This window comes from Coffea arabica, chromosome 8e, assembly GCF_036785885.1.
Source record: "Coffea arabica cultivar ET-39 chromosome 8e, Coffea Arabica ET-39 HiFi, whole genome shotgun sequence".
NCBI classification, from domain to species: domain Eukaryota; kingdom Viridiplantae; phylum Streptophyta; class Magnoliopsida; order Gentianales; family Rubiaceae; genus Coffea; species Coffea arabica.
The window spans coordinates 36783741-36800709 of NC_092324.1; the positions used below are offsets into that span (position 1 = coordinate 36783741).

General features: G+C 35.6%; 1 long non-coding RNA gene across 1 annotated transcript; it reads left to right on the top strand.

Moving 5' to 3' along the window:
- The first annotated feature begins 4218 nt into the window (after nt 1-4218).
- Nucleotides 4219-7771, top strand: LOC140013052 (uncharacterized). The gene is made up of 3 exons (XR_011820120.1): nt 4219-4561; nt 6813-6868; nt 7569-7771. It is a non-coding gene; the product is annotated as an uncharacterized lncRNA (long non-coding RNA).
- The last annotated feature ends 9198 nt before the right edge of the window (nt 7772-16969 follow it).

A 16969-nucleotide genomic window follows, 5' to 3' on the forward strand; every position in this document is an offset into this window, starting at 1 on the left:
AGTGAAATGTTGAGTAACCAGAGATCTTCAACCAAAAATGTCGATCTTCGCGTCAAAAGACCCTTTTCACTATTTGAGTAAAACTTAGTGTGAACAAGTCCCTCTTAGTTGTAAAATTTGAGAAAAAGATGATTATAGGAAGAGGATAGCTATGAATTGACTATGTGATTTACTTGCTTGTAAAATTAGGTTAAGGGTGAGAGATTAAGTTAAACTTACTGAAATTAAGGTATCATTATCTTTCTTTTACTTGATATTATGAGTATTTAGTGTAAATTGAACAATTATATAATGATTATTTGCCAAATCATGAGGAATTGAATTTGAAAACATGCATATATTGTTTCACCTTTTAAACCATTGTAGTTGATTATGTGTAGATTACTTGAGGATAAGCAATGATTCAAGTGTGGAGGAATTTGATAAGTGCATATTTTGTATGTTTTTAAGTGTGCTTTATTAGTTAGTTTTTGTGAATCTCAGTCCGTATCTTTTGATGATTACAAAACAAATAGATATTACTAATATTCCCTGAAAAGATGATTTCAGATCTGGAGCAAAAACAGGTCCAATGGCTTGGAGCAAAACAGGCTAACATATGTTGAAGCATACTGTCGGACGCACAAAAAGTCCGCATCGGCCGTCTGATAACCTTCGAGCATCTTCGGACGCATCTCTCGGACGTTCGAAGATAATAAGTCATGTCATCTAAACTCACTGATTTCGTTCGGACAAACAATACCTGAGTACCGAATGTCCGACAAACAGTGTGACACTTCGGACGCAAAGTATTGGAAGCACCGAACATCCTAAACATTTCAAAAAAATCATCGCAAATTCACTGCCTGCGTTCGGATGCGGAAAACCAACTTATCGGACGTCCGACACCACCAACGGCTAGCTGACTCTTCAGCTGCCTTCTATCCGTTGGCAGCATTAATTGAAAAACTTTTTGGTCTCTTATAAATAGAGCAAAGTCAACCACTTCAAAACAATTTTGCACATTAAGTCTACATCAGATCTTGAATGATTCAAGTGGGAGAATACTCCAAAAAGAAGATTTGTACTCTTAGTTGTGTAATCTTCAAATTAGCTTTTCAAGTGTGATTCAATTTCTTCAATAGTGTAGCATTGTGAGGGTTATCCGAGTATTTGTAAAACTTCCTTGCTTGACCAAGTGTGGCTTGGGGCAAGAAGGAAATGATCCTTCCTTTGTACACATGAGATTGGTTGCAAGTTGATCAACTCGAAGTAGCTCGATATATAAAGTGCTTTTCAAACTCAAGTGGAGTTTGAAGTTTGGTTTGTTATTCTATCCTTTTGCTTATTGTTTTGCTATATAATCTATTTATCTCTTCTACTTACAAGCACTTGTGCTTTCTTATAAACTGTTCCATTGAGTGGTCTTTGAGAAAAAGAGAGTAAGTTCGAAAAAGAGTGACTCATATCTTGGCTGGTTTTTGAATACCTAATTCACCCCCCTCTTAGGTTATCTTCGATCCTTACAATTTTGGTGTGTTGTAGTCATTTTTATACCTAATGAACTGGGTTTATGTGACGAACCCACCTCTCCTTAGGACGTATCCCACGGCTTAGCGGACCGCCTGCCCAACTCTCTCCAGGACTCACTCTATCAACTTCAAGGAAATAAATTATAACTTCAAAAGTACATGATACAGCTATTCTCAAACTTAGAATGTACATCCATACACATGTCTATTTCAAATGTTCATACATATCCAAATATAATAAAAGATTCAAATTCTAGTTGCACTTCTAACCTTAATCGAGCACTAGCTCTGAAGATTACAAAAGTCAAAAGTCTAGACAAAACCAACTTGTTCCACCTCATGCCTATGCTCACACCCCCTGTAAGGAAAACAAAACTAATAGGGTGAGCTAAATCTCAGTGGGATTCCAAAATTTCATGCAAAACAAGTAGCAAGTTGGCTAGTATAAAAAACTTGAAATCTCAAAGTGAGCGAGCACAAAAGTTCATGAAAGTAAGGAATAACACTTCAAGTAGCAAGTTAACTAGGTATACAGCATTTCCAGGTATAAGGATATAGTCGCTCTTGCGAGCTAATGAAGCTGCACCTTGCCAAGACGCAGTTGACCCCCAACTTTCAAAGTAGTATAACAAGTCCAGTAGAGCACCACTAAACTCCAATCACCATCCACCAATCAAAACCCCTACCGGGCTCGAACTCCAATATTAACTGTAGTAGTAATACTCAAGTATACCAAATCCAATGAACCATATCCAATGAATTACGCAATAAACAATAAACAGTACCTATGGTTCGCCAGTCTCCTCGACCAACCCCTTATTGGCTCGATTCAACCAACTAACCAATAGAGTTGGGATCCCAAACAGTGTTCAAGTAATACACATGTACATCAAACCATTCGTAACCAGTGCACAGTAATAAATCACATTAGACCAAGTGCAATAAAGTACACCCTTACCCGACCAAACAAGTCAAGAAATATCCAATCATATCAAGAAAATATTGCATTCAAATATCAAGTTCAGTCATGCAGTTGGAGACACTCACCAATGATTTATTGCTTATCCAAATCAAGCCCAGGTCTAGCCCCCTGGCTAGAATCAAATCTGTGATAAAATGTCGTATAACACATGTAATCAAATAGAGTTTCAAAATATATGACTTTCACTAATTAATATGAAGGATAAACCAAGTAAATAAAACTCATTTAAATAGTCATTGTAATACTTGATAAACCCTAAGAAAATACATGCCCGCTCATTTGGTTTTGGCAAAGAAACAATTAAAGCCTTTAAGTTTATAGCTTGTGATATGCGACTAGAAAGTCTCATTTAAAGTGACCGTTACTTTGTTTTTGAGAAATGTATACTTTTGACAAAATTTCAGCTTATTGAAGTTACCCGCAAGCATGGCTAAGGTTCACGATGTATTTCACATTTCCATGCTTAGGAAGTATTATTCTGACCCAAGTCCGTGTTGTCTCTGGAAGGAATTGAGGTGGATGAGACGTTAACTTATGAAGAAGGACCAGTCAAGATTTTGGAAAGAGAAGTAAAGGAGCTGAGAAATAAGAAAATTCCTCTGGTAAAGATTTTATGGAGAAATCATGGACTTGAGGAAGCAACTTGGGAATTGGAGGAAGAAATGCAGAAGAAGTATCCTAATTTATTTCCTTAGAAAATGTGAATTTTGAGGACAAAATTATTTGTAAGGAGGGGAGGATGTGAGACCCCTGAAAAATAGATATATAAGCCAGTACATATTTCATTTGCATTTCTTTTATTCCTTAATAAATTCTAGCATTACTTTTACTTGTTCGCAATTAAGAACGTAAAAATAGCTCTATGTGAAAAATAATATAATTTTTCTAAGTTGTGAAATTTCTTGGTTTGATTAGACTAAATTAAAATCTTTAGGGTTAAATTTATTTTTGCCTCAACATAAAATCTTAGAACGCTTAAATTCCTTTATGCTGAATTAATGATACTTGAGTCGATAGACTTACTATCTTAAAATAAATTATTTAAGTTCCTATGATTAATTCCAATTAGTTGCTAATGTTAAATGTTAATAAGAATTTCCGCGTTAAAATGAAAACCAATGAATTTTAGATAAATATAGTACTAATATACTAAACATACTTAAGGCATGAAAACTTCGATAAATATATCCTTATCTTTCATTGTTTTCGCAATAAGTGCGTAAAAATAATTTTATTGTGCAAATTGACACCCTTGGATTTAATTATTATTTCACTTGACTTTATATTACTAAATCGATAAATTTCGAGTTAGACTAACTCCACTTCTTGAGAAATAATAATTGGAAATTCTAATAACTAATTTAATCACTAAATAATATAGGAATTACTAGGAACCTTAATATTAAAGTTTAATCGAGATTTATTCGATAAAAATGGTTAGGTATATTAGGGTATATTTAGGCGTTAAAATCACGCTTGGGGATAATTTTAGAATTAAGTTAGAATTTAGAATTTAAGTAGAGGTTAGGAAGCAAAGTGAAAAGACTAGAATACCCTTGCAACCTTAACATTTCCATGCAACCAAACAATCCCTCTGACAAATTTCCATCACCGCCCATTCGGCCAATCGCAATTTCACCAAATCTACACGCAAACCATTTCATACACGCCAACTCCTTCAAAACCGTAAGCTATTCCTTCTTCTTCTCCCAAACCGCAGCATTATACCTCTACTCTTCGTTCCTATACCACAAACCACCCATATCATTTGCTCCACATTTCCATTTCTTTTCTGCCGTGAGCTGCGGGCGGAGTGTCCAAGGGAAAAGAGCCGAGCTTTCAACTTTTCTTTCCTTTCATCCGTGAGCTAAAAAAAAAAAATGGTGAAACCTGCTGCTCTGTACTCAATCCAACCGTGAGGTAGTGAAGAGAGCGGAGAGCTTAACCTTCTCCATTTTAGTTGCAAGATTGGACAAGAGATAGGAGGGGTGGACGAACTGAAATTCTGGACGGACCGAGAAGGAAGGATTTGCAGCAGCTAGTCGTGTGAACTAAACTTCAATCTAAGGTAATTCCTGGACTTATATGAGTTGTTTATGGGTTGTTGAAGCTGTCTATAAACATGCATGTGGGCTGGTGAGGTTAGATGAAGAATTAAGATTTGGGAAATCTGGTTTGGAATGAATTGAAGCTGCCGAAAGTTTGAGCTGGAAATTTGTAACTTTAATTGGATAATTTGTGATGATCTGAGCACTTAAGTGTCATTAGCTGAGTGAAAACTTGAAGATTAAGACCATGCATGTTGATTTGTGCATTCGGATGATAATGTTAAAGCATAAGAGGAAAATTCTGTTTGAGAAGAAAATGCTTTAGCCGAGAAACTGGTTTGGAGAGGCAGCTTTAATGTTGTTTCCCTGAATTAATTTGAGCATGCAGGAGTGATTAACTAATTAAATCTGGGATGATTACTACGATTAGGGCCTTGCATGATAATTTTATGTAGTTGGAGGATGTATTAAGGAGCTTAGGAAAATTCTGTGTTGATGAAAAGTTTCTGCCGAGAGTCTGCCTTGAGTAATGTAACTACATTTGGTTTAAACTTGTTGTTTTGAGCCTATAACCTTAACTAACTAGCTAATAACAAGATAATTGAGCTTTGCATGTGGCTAATTAGCTGGGTTAGAACCGAAATAAAATCACAATGCAATCAGTCTTCATGCCACAACCACCGAGGTTTGAAGCTGGAAATTTCTGGAAATTTTGGAGGAATTTTGTCGTTAATCGAATTTAATTCCTGAGTTAGATATGTTAATTAATTAGTTAAGTGATGGCATATTGAATTTAAGAACTTAAAACACAGTTTTAGCTGAGGAAAAATTTGATCCAAGATAAACGAGCTGCTGGAAAATTTAACTAATTGAGGACGGATTTATTGTGGTTTCCTGGCTGGATCGTTTACTGGAAATTAAGAGTTATTTGCCTTGGTATATGCTAGTATGAATGTCATACGTAAATGTATGGATGGTTTGAATAAAGGTCTTATGGTTTTAAAAGAGGAAAAGGAGTTTTCACAAGTGAAAAATTGAAATTTCAGATTTTCGGATGTCCTGGCCAGTCTCAATAAAATGTCTATATCTTGGTGTAGGAAAATCCGTTTAAGGCGCCGTTAGTGGCATTTGAAACTAGAATCATAGGTCTTTGTCCTGTAGAAATTTCATATTTTTCCTCCATGTGTACTATTGTCTGTGAATCCTTGAATTAGACTGTTTTAGTAGGAATGTCCTGTTCTTCGTGAAACTAAATTTTGATTTGGTTTAATCTTGTAGCTTACTTGTGGTTTAAATTCTGGATTAAATTGTGGTTGGAAGTAATTGATGTTGTCAAGGGCTAATGATTGATGAAGCCCTTGGCCATTTGAATGACTTTATAAGTACTACTGGGTGATAAAAGTAAATTGCTGGAATGTCTGGGAGGCCGTACTTTTATTTTTATTTGCTTATGATGGGTTTGCTGAAACCAAGTGCTAATGATTGATGAAGCCTTGGTTGATCATTTTATTTTATTCAGAAATGCACTTGTTGAAATCTAGGGCTAATGATTGACGAAGCCCTAGTAATTTGCTATGTGATTTTGCCATATCTTGAACCATATTATGATTTCGAAATGGAATCGGAGCTGTGGAAGTTGTATCAACCTTGCGGACTCGAGTAGCTGTGGTCAAAGTAATCAAAAATATTATCCAGCTAGTATTATATTTTAAAACTCAATATCTAGTGTTTTGTCTAAAACTTTACAACCCGATAATTCTCTCTAGCTCAAACTAGCCTTGATAGCTATAGTAAATAAGTTCTATAGCTTTTGAAAACTCTAAGTCTTATGTTAATTCCTTTTCTTTCCTTAAGCTTTGCACTTGGATAGTTAACTATAGGAAAAGTTCCAAAATACGAGTTTTAATAAATTTAGTTAAAAGCATAGAAACTTGCTCGGCAAGAAACCTTATAATTTTTTTTGGTAAAATAGTTTTAGTAATAATTTTTGTAAAAACGATAGCTTTAAAGAAATGTTCAAAGTAACTTCCTAACGTGGATTTTAAGAGGTTTGTCGACTTATCTCAAGAAAATAATACTAGTTTTTTTTTTTAACGAAAAGTATCTTAAGGAAAATTATAAGAAACATTTCTTCTACTTTTGTCAAGTTTTACCCTAAGGGACTCTTGATTCTTCTAAGGAAAAGTAGATTAGTAGTATATTAGATATACCTCGATGTGTATAAGCTAAAAACTGAATAGAAACTTATAGTTTCAAAATTTTGTGTTCTAGGATATTACGAGGACGCGGAATTCGATTCCCAACTTGATATCTGAACTTCACTCTTGGTGAGTGTCCCTGCTTGTTCTATTCCTACGTGATTTAAAGTGCTTTCTTGACTCGAAATGTAGAACTTGAGAAAAATTGGGTTCTGATCCCTCGAAGTGAGCAGTGTGTACTTTATCACACTAGCCGTTCGAGTGGTGACTTGCTTGAAATATTTTTTTTTTCTCTCATGAATCCGTTGATCTAAGTGTAGTTGCGTCGTTGGGTGAATCCCTCGACTTCTGAATCCAACTACCATAAAGTCGCTAGGGTGAATCCCTCGACTAATATCCTGAGGGTATACTCGAGTATACTGCTCCTAATATCCTGAGGGTATACGCGAGTATACTGCTCCTAATATCCTGAGGGTATACGCGAGTATACTGCTCCTAATATCCTGAGGGTATATCTCGAATATACTGCTCCTTTAGTTGATGTGCGGGCCCGAGGCAGGGGTATGAATGGTGACGGGTTAGGTGTTAAAATGAGTGGATCTATATGAACTATAAGTAGTGAGAGTTGAAGAAGGATCAACTACGATGAATGGTGATCAAGCGAGGAAAATGGCTCCTGAGAGCCCCTGTATCCTACCTTGTGCTGTTATACGCTTTCTAACTGTTTAAATTTGTTAAGTTATTAGCTGCTGTTTGAAATTATGTGATTGCATGTTTTGGGGCACCACTGAGCTTTCGCTCACCCCACGTTTATTGTTTTCCTTAACAGGTTCTGGGAACTGATAGCTGGATGCTTACTTATGTTTTTCTTTTGGACTGTATTTGAATACTATAACTTATTCTGTGGGCTGTAATGTGTTATTTGGGATAATGTACTTTTCTTTTTGGATTGCCACTTGAAGCTGGAAAATGTATAAACCCAAATTCAATTGCTTGGCTTGTAAGTTTGTAATAGGGATTTGTGTAGTTATCTATCTGGTTGGTACGACTTTATATTTTTGGCACGTGGGACGGTAAAGAGTCTCGACTGGCTATATATTTTTTTTTTATCACTGTTATCGCTGAAGTTAATGTGATTTAAGGGATGGTCTTATTCGGATAAGAATGGTTTTGCCATAGATTAGGTTATTCTTCGAAAGGATTTGGGTTAGAATGCTTGCGTGAGTCCTGGCGAGAGCTGGGCAGACGGCCCGCCAACCCTTTGGTTCGCCTTAGGGGGAAGTGGGGTCGTCACAATTTTTCTAAAGGAATGGCATAAGTTAGGATTTTTCTGTGCATTTTGATAGTGAGATTACTTCATGAGGTGTGCGTACTAAATTTGGTGAATAAGAGTGGGTATTAAGTAAGAGGAAGTGTGTGATTAAAAGTGCTAATAATAAGTTAGTGGATCATAAGTTAAAACAAAAGTACAAAAGAATTAAGAACGTAGGCTTGAATTGACTCGTGCCATTTGTACTGGTCAAAGGCACCACTTAATCAATGCTTTCTTACCCTAATCTTCTTATTTTTCTTTCATTTATCCTTCCATAATAATTATCCGAGGGTGGCCAAAATTTTTGACCAAAGAAAAGGGGAGAAAAGAAAAAAAAAATGAAGGTGACAATGCAAGTGTCAACCATCCAAGCCAACTTTAACCCAAACTTTCTTCATTACTTATTTTCCATTTCCAACCAAGACTCACCAGATTTTCTTACTGAAGAGGGCCAAGAGAGAGAAGAGGGAAAGGGAGAAAATCCTCCTTCAATTCTACTTTGATTTCTAGCCAAAACATGTGGGAAATCAACCTCCAATTTTAAACCAATCCATAGAGAGTTGCTACAAGGAAGGAAGGTGGGCTGGAGTGGAATTATTTTGGGAGAAAATAGGCTGTATTTTGCTGCTCATCTTGAGGATAGAAGGTATTCTTGGTTTAGAGTTATTTTATCTCCTTAATATTGCATTTGGTTGGAGTTTTAGCTCGTTTATAGTAGGTTCTGTGGCTGATTTTATGGTTTTAAGTTGTGACCTGTTATTTCTAGTTTTTCATGGTTATTTCCAGCTTTTGTTGAGTATTTCTAGCTTTACTATGGAGTTGTAAACCTGCCATGAAGATTTTTCAATTTATACATGCAATTTTGGCGTTCTTGAGGGATTTCTAGCCTTGTTTGTGAATTTCCAACTTTGGTAGTGAATTTTCCAGTTTAGGGTTTTGATTTCCCACTTGGATATCATGGTGATTATGTGATGGTTATGTACCCAATTTAGGTGGGTTTAAGGCCTACAATAAGAGGCTTTTGTTCCCTATAATTTTGTGCTTGATTTGGGGCTGTTCTACGATGAAGTTGTTGCCATGGAATTGGCAGCAAAATGGGTAAAAACAGGGGAGGTGCTGCCCATTTTGCTTCGTGAAATTTGGGTGAGCTAAAGTGTAGTTAGGGCTGTGATTTTTGGATGGCTTAGGCCTAGGGTACTTGCGGGTACTTAGGGCAAATCTAGGGATGTCGCACAAGTTGGAATTTTTCGCCAAGTTACATGAGTTAAGGAGGAAGTCGCGATCTCTTCCAAACCGATTTTTGAGTTGTATATATCTATGGTTTTAAAACTTAACCATTTTAACCGTTTTCTTCTTCCAAGGGCATAAGTTCATTTACTTGATTTTCTCTTAGCATTCCTAAGCGAAGATAGTGCATCTTGAAAACCTTATTTATTTGTATTTTGGCATTTTAATTGATCACAGACTTTGCAAGCTGACAAGGGTCCAAACCTACACTTGATTTTGGCAAGTCGTGAACTACTGGTGAGTGTTTCCAAGTGCATGATTGAACTTGATATTTGATTGAATCTTTTGCTAATGCGATTGGATGGTACTGTGAGACCCCAAAAATTCATTTGTCTTTATAACCCTTATGTGAACTCATTTGTCTTTTATTCTTGGTTGCTTTAATGGTTGAATTTGAGCCAAGGGAGTGAATTTTGTTAAGAAAAGTTTCATAATCTAGAAATCTAGAAATGTTCGCAGGAGGCTCTGCGTAGGTTTGGAAAATTGGCTATAACTTCGTATAGGAAAGTCGGAATTGAGTTCCGTTTGTTGCATTTGAAATTAGACTCAGAGGGCTTCCTACGGTATAAAATTCAAAGTTTGATTCAATGTCTATAAATTCTAAGAAATTGGCAAAGTTGACTGAAAATTCTGCCCTGCACAAGTAAACATAGGAATGTTATAATAGCTTATGGCTCAATTTGGACCAACTTATGAACTGAATCTCTTTCAGGTGTCTTCTAAAGATTCTTAGTATTTGAAGTCTATTTTTTTTACAAGCCAAGTTATATAAATTTTTTATATTTATAACTCAAGTTATAATTTTTCTAAAGGAAGGGCATAAATTAGGGTTTTTGTGCATACTAGGGTTTTGGTGTGTGTTTTTGTGTGCATTTTGGTAGTGTGATTGTGAAGACTTGTAAAATCCCTCATATTTTCTTAAAAATTCCCTTTTATTTGGAATCCATTATTTTACAATAGCTTTACTACTCATTCACTTCCTCAATAGTTACAATTAATCATAGAACCAAGGGTTTTCCCTTTATTTTCATCATTAAGGTAAACTAGGGTTTTTTCGTCTTTTCGTAGTGTAATTATTCGGTACGGAGTGTATACTAAATTTGGTGATTAAGAGTGAGTTTTAGATAAGAAAAAGTGTGTAATTAGAAGTAATAACAATAAGTTAGTAAGGAAAAACGGATTGAACCGATGTGTACCGTTCGTTACCGATTGAGTGCATCACTTGAATACTACTTTATTACCTTAATCTCCTTATTTTAGTTGAGCTAATTAGCTCTTAATTAACCCTTAAGTCAGCCACCATTATTGACTAAGAAAAAGAGAGATATCTTGGTGGAAATATTTGTGATTAAGCTATTTGTCAAAAATCCAACCAAGGTATTGACCAAGACTATCGTTAGTCTTCATCTTGTAAATAGAACTAAAAACACCTCATTTTCTTCATGCTTGGTCGTGACTTAGGAGAGGAAAAAGAGAAGAGAGAAAATTTTCCATTTTTCCAACTTGAGAGCTTGCTTGATTCTTGAGAAAATTACCGTAAAACTTGATTCTACCCCGATCAATCGTTGGGAAAGCTTGGAGGTGAGCTTGGTGAAACTTTTGGGAGGAAGAAAGTTCTTGTATCACAAGTTGTTTTGGAGATTTTGAGGTATTATACTAGAAACCTCCCTTGTTCCTTTCTTATTTTGCAATTTAAGCAAAGCATGGCTTGATTGTGGTGGATTGTATGGAAGATTTCATGGTTTGGCTTATTAACTTATAATTTTCAGAAAGGTTTTGTAATTTTCTATTTTTATTAGTGTTATTTATCTAGAATATGATGTGAATAAGCTTAGATAGGGAGTGGTAGTAGTGGTTTTATACATGAATAAGAAGATTATCACTTGAATGCATTAATTCCAGTTTTAAGTTTTTGTACTACCCTGTTCTGATCAGTTTCATTCAGCCATGATGGAGGCCGAATTGGACTTAGCTCAAAACATGAAAGTTTTGGAAAATAATGTTTTATAGATGTTTGTAAAATTTCAGCTCAATCATACCACTGTAGCAAGTGAAATGACAAAAATACCCTTGACTGCCATAGATATAGTTTTGGGGACAATTTTGACATTTCATCATTCTGGTTGCATTTTTTTCACCTTCATCCGTTTCAAATCAACCTTTGGCCAAAAAATGAAAGTTTTAGCCCTATGTTTCATCTTTCTAAATCAACCAAAAACACCTCAAACAGAATTGCGTAGCCTGAGTTATTGCCATTTGAATTTAGTACTCACAACACTCCTGGTCATGAACTTCTGGTTCTGTAATTTGTAGATTCGACCTGGATAAAATGTGAAATGGGTTGAGTTGTCTTCATCAAAGTTGTAGCCCTTTGTCTTAGCTTCAAAACAGTATAAATTTTACCCCAATCCGATAAGCATAGCTTCGGTTGTGACCGATAATGTTAGAAACATCAAATCTGTCATTTAGCTATTTGCCTTTCAACTTGATTTCCGGTTGCCTTGTTAAGACTTGTGTTGTAATTGGATTATTTTGGAGAATAATTGAAGGGCTATGGTGGTAACATTATTTGTGTGTGATTTTGGGTTGATTGAGAAAAACAATGAAGTCATAAATGGATGGAAAATGGGTAAACACAAAGGGCGTGCTGCCCAAATTTTCACTCCAGAGTTAGGCATATGTACCTGCGACTTGAGCGATGATTTGAGGTCAAGTTGGACTTGGATCGCCTATGGTATTCGAATTTTCTTTAGTCAGGGTATATAAGCTAAAATTTTGTTGGAACTCATACCCTTGAAAAGTGAAAGTAGCGACCCTTTCAAAATACGATTTTCCCGGTCTTTGATACCAAGTGTAACTTCTAAAGTCGAAACCACTTCTTGATCATAACTAAACGAACGAGCATGAATTTTTCAGAATTTGATAAGTAACTTGAATACTACTTAAACAAGTTGTATTTACTTGATTTTCTTGAAACGAAACTCCTATGTTTCGAACTCTAGAGAGTTTTATATTCGCAAATGATATTTTATCGCAAATTTGGACTCTAACCAAGGAGTTGGACCTGAACGTGACTTTTGAGAGGCAAGAGTGTACTTTACCGCACTTGCCCTAACATGAGATACACTTGTTTATTATTGCAATTGACTTGATATACTTGTACTTGACTTATAAGTGCTGAGCGGCTGCATGTACCACACTCAATCCGAGTGGGAGATGCCTCTCCTTCCCGTCTCCATACTTTTATCTTGATTTAGTCGATTGAAGTGTTATCTCATCGACTTTTTGGGGACCTAAACCCTATTGGCTAGTTAATCAAGTCGAGTCGGCAAGGGTTTGGTCGATTAGATAACAAACCATGGATATCTAGTGTTGTCGAGTGGAGTGTTATCTCCTCGACTAATTGGTAAACTCAAGTATTACCACTAGTGTTTAGTTGGTGTTCGGGCCCGGTAAGGGGGTTGAATAGTGGATGAATTGGAGTTAAAGAAGTACTACTGGATTGGTTACTTTACTTGAAAGTTGATGGAGTGTCAACTAATATTTGATCAAACTCTGGTGAAGCAATGGGAACTTGGTTCCTGAGAGCCATCTGTATCCTTATACTTTGAAATGATTATTGCTTATTGGATTATTGTTTCTTTTGAAAAACAAAAGCACTTTATACTCGTCATTTTGAGATTTGCTATTTGAAGTGTTATTGTTCACTTTTATGAACTTGTTATGCTCGCTATTTTGCTACGTGATATTTGTACTTTTCAATAATGGTCAACTTGCTATTTGGAACCTCACTAGACTTTTAGCTCATTCCACACCATTTGTTTTCCTTACATGGGGTACGAGCAAGGCGTGGGACTGGTACAGACTAGCGTAGTCTAGTTTTTGAATTTTGTAATTGTACTCGCACGAGTCGCTCGATTAGGGTTGAATGTATTTAGGATTCCAATCTTTTGATGTATTTGAGATTGTATGGATGGTTGAGATAGAAATGAATGTATTTGTATGTTCCAAACTTGGGAGCTATTATTTCATTTATTATTGAGGTTGCACCCTATTTTGTTTGATGTGAGTGAGTGAGTCCCGACGAGAGTTGGGCAGGCGACCCGCCGAACCCTGGGGTACTTCCTAGAGGGAGGTGGGGCCATCACAGGTACTTAACTTGTTTGGATGGACAATGGTGTACTTTATCACACTTGCTCTAATTTGACTTATTACTATTCACTGGTTACTGTTGACTTGATATATATGTGTACATTTCGAATACTGTCTGGAATTTCAAAAACCCTGTGGCTAATTAATCGAGTCGAGTTGGCAAGGGTTTGGTCGATAAGATAACAAACCTTGAAGGCCATAACGGGGTCGAATGTAGAAGAAGATGATAAAGTGTCAATCCGACGATGTTTAGGCTGAGGTTGAAGAGAAAGAGTGGTGGTAGAATGGTCATGAACACGTTTGGTACGAGTTTCGGAGGCTATGTCCTTGTACACCCACTCTTCTTCAACGAATTTAATGTTTTTTCTTTCAAAGTAAGCTTTAGTGAAAAAAAAACAGGTGGAGTTTTCATGAGTAGGCTGACCAAAAAGAGAAATGTTGAAATGATTGCAAACGGAAGTTAGAAATTTTGCATGAGATAGTTTCCTACGAGTATCAGTGCCAATTTCATTCATAAAATGACACAAAACGAAGCCAAAATCAACCCTGATTCTTTCCGTAAAATAGTAAAATAGATACAACTCCATTTTGTTAGTTCAATGACAGGATTGAGGAATTAACAAGTTGCCAATCATAAGAAAGAGAATCTAGTGGATTGGAGAAAGATCATTTAAATCAGCTCCATTTAGAGAAATAAAACTCGTTTTGAAATATTTCATCAATTTTGAAGCATCAAAATGATTTATTGAGGAGGGAAGTTTTTCATATGAAAAGAAGTTTGTGATTTTGCTCCTACAATTTTTCTCAATTTTTGTGTTGAAAATCTGGTTAACAATGTCAGGATTGCACTTTATATTGATGCCATTGACACAAGAAACAATATCAGAGGGTATTTTACCCTGCCTAATATTAGCATATAATTACCTAACTACATTGAGATAAAGAATGTGATGGAAATAGAGTAAATGTTCCCATTTTTAAAATTTGAATTCATCAATCACCCATTGAAGTTAAAAAGTATGAAAATCAGAGATAGAGATAGATTTTTGGGTGATGAAACCTTTTTGAGCATCAAGGTGAAATTTGTCTTCGGCCTCCTTGTCAATGAACAGTGGCAATGTTTGTTGTGCTTTCTCATGGTGATCCTGATGTTGTTCTTGCTGCTTTTGTTGTAGAGAAACGCGTTCATGAGCACGTGATGTTCGTCTTCCAGCAAACCGGCCAGCATTTGTTTTTGTTCTGGTTTCTCAAGCAGTAGCAGAAGACACTCCTCTAGTTCGTGCCATTTGTTAATGAAATGAGTGTAGGGAATGATGCGAATGAATATATGGAAGATATGTTATGCTCTTTAGATGTTCAAACATCTACAAAATATGTTCAAAGAGATAGAATTGAAAAGCTAGGGTTTTAGGAGAATTTGAGAATTCACAGAATAGAGATGTTTGTGGAAAAGTTTTCATGAAAATAGAAGCTTTAGAGGACAAGAAATGGTTTCGTCGGATCAATTTTTATTGAAATACAACTTAAGATCAAAATTGAATTGGAGTGAGAGGGTTTTTGTTAAAGTTCGGCCAAGAGAAGTGGAAGAATGAACAAATGATTGCCTGAACCTCTTTAAAATTGCTATTTTCCAAGTGTCGGACGGCCAAAGGATCAAGGTACGTCCGTTATTGAATGAATTTTTTCGTCCTTCAATTTTTTCGTCCCAACCTATGTTCTCAATCACTTTTTATAGTGAATCTATCACCTGACTTACACATGGTCTATATTTTAGGAGCAAAAGATTAGAATCCATTTATAGTTAAATAAATGACCTAATCGGTATTCATTTTTGCCTATAAAAATGTAGGATCTGACTTGAATTATATTCATTTTTTCCCTACAAAAATGATATTTGACCTAATCCATATTCATTTTTGTTACTAAAAAATGTAACCTAATTTTTTTGTACATGAAAAATAGTTGCATGAGAGTCATGTAGTGATTTTGATACGATAGTGGAGGCATGTAAAAAAAAAAAATTGGTTTCACGAACAAAATTTATGGAAAGAACAAGTGGTCGAACCACGTTCAAATCCCAAAACACGAATCAAAACATTCAAGAATAACGAGAGAAAACTCTCAAAAATTGGAATAACCAATCAAATTTCATTAATAGGAGAAAAGTCATAATACATTAAATTCTAGATATGCCTATTTATACAGTTGCATCTAATAAAGACATAATAGGAATAGGAAACCTATAAGATAAGATAATTATCCTAACTAATAAACTCCTAAAACATCTAATTAGACAGAAAAATGAACTAATATTAAAATCTTAAGAAAATACAATGAAATAAGAAAATAACTAAAAATATACTAATGTATCAACTATTTTTTATGCTCGACATAGGGCCAGCCATCGGGTTGATCATGCTATATAATTACGTGAATTGCTTTCTCTTACTTTCCTTTGCATGCTCCTTTGATGCTAATAACCACAGTAATAATCCTATCAAAACTAATTAACAATAACAATATAACCAAGAAATCTATCCTAAATTTGATGCTAAATAATTTCTTTAGATAGGAACGATGGAGGGTGCACCTAAGGGGGCAACTCATTCTACATTAGACTACCCCACTTGAAAAGAATTTGCCCTTGAGTTCCACAAATGAGTTGAACACACAATTCATGAAACTTCAACGACTCTCCCACTAATCTTGCAAGGACGATGCTTGTGATAAAACTTAACCACCCATGCATGATCATAAGAAACTCCGTGCAATCTTTGGATCTGTATGGAAAGCTCAAACCCCCCCAACAATCTTATTAGTTTCTATTATCCAAACAAATTTTATGATTTTTCCCCGATTGACAAGGAACTCAACTTTGTCAGTCTTCATAGGAAAATCATCAATAGGAGAAATTTTATTAAAAATAGATTTATCATAAAAACTGATATTTTCTTTAACCGAAAATACCACGGAAGCAGCTGAATTAACAGGAAAATATTGACCAATATTAGCTTCATCAAAGTTATTATTTTCCTGACCTATTATAATTGAAGGAACATCTGATTCAATAAGTGAATCTGATGGTGTTAGATCAACGAAAGTTTCATCAATCTTCATATCTGCAAATTCTTTCAAACCCTCGGGTTCTACTATTCACATGCATGGAAGAAATTCAACTTCTTCATTCTCTTCACCTTTAGGTCCACAGATGTATTATTCAACCTTAATTTCAAGCTCCAGTTATTTAACAGGTTTAGATTTTACTGCAAGAAGTGGGGTCGTAGTTTTGCAGATCTAATGTTGACGTTGGTTGATCCCATACTGGTGATTCTCATAGATCTGATAACTAAGGGAACATGGTAAGACTGCACAAGCACCCGACTCATCAAGAGTGACTCTCCTAACTACACGATGGTGGTGTATGGATATCTCGTAATAACCTCTCGCATCTACTTCTGGATCCTGAACGTATCGTCTAT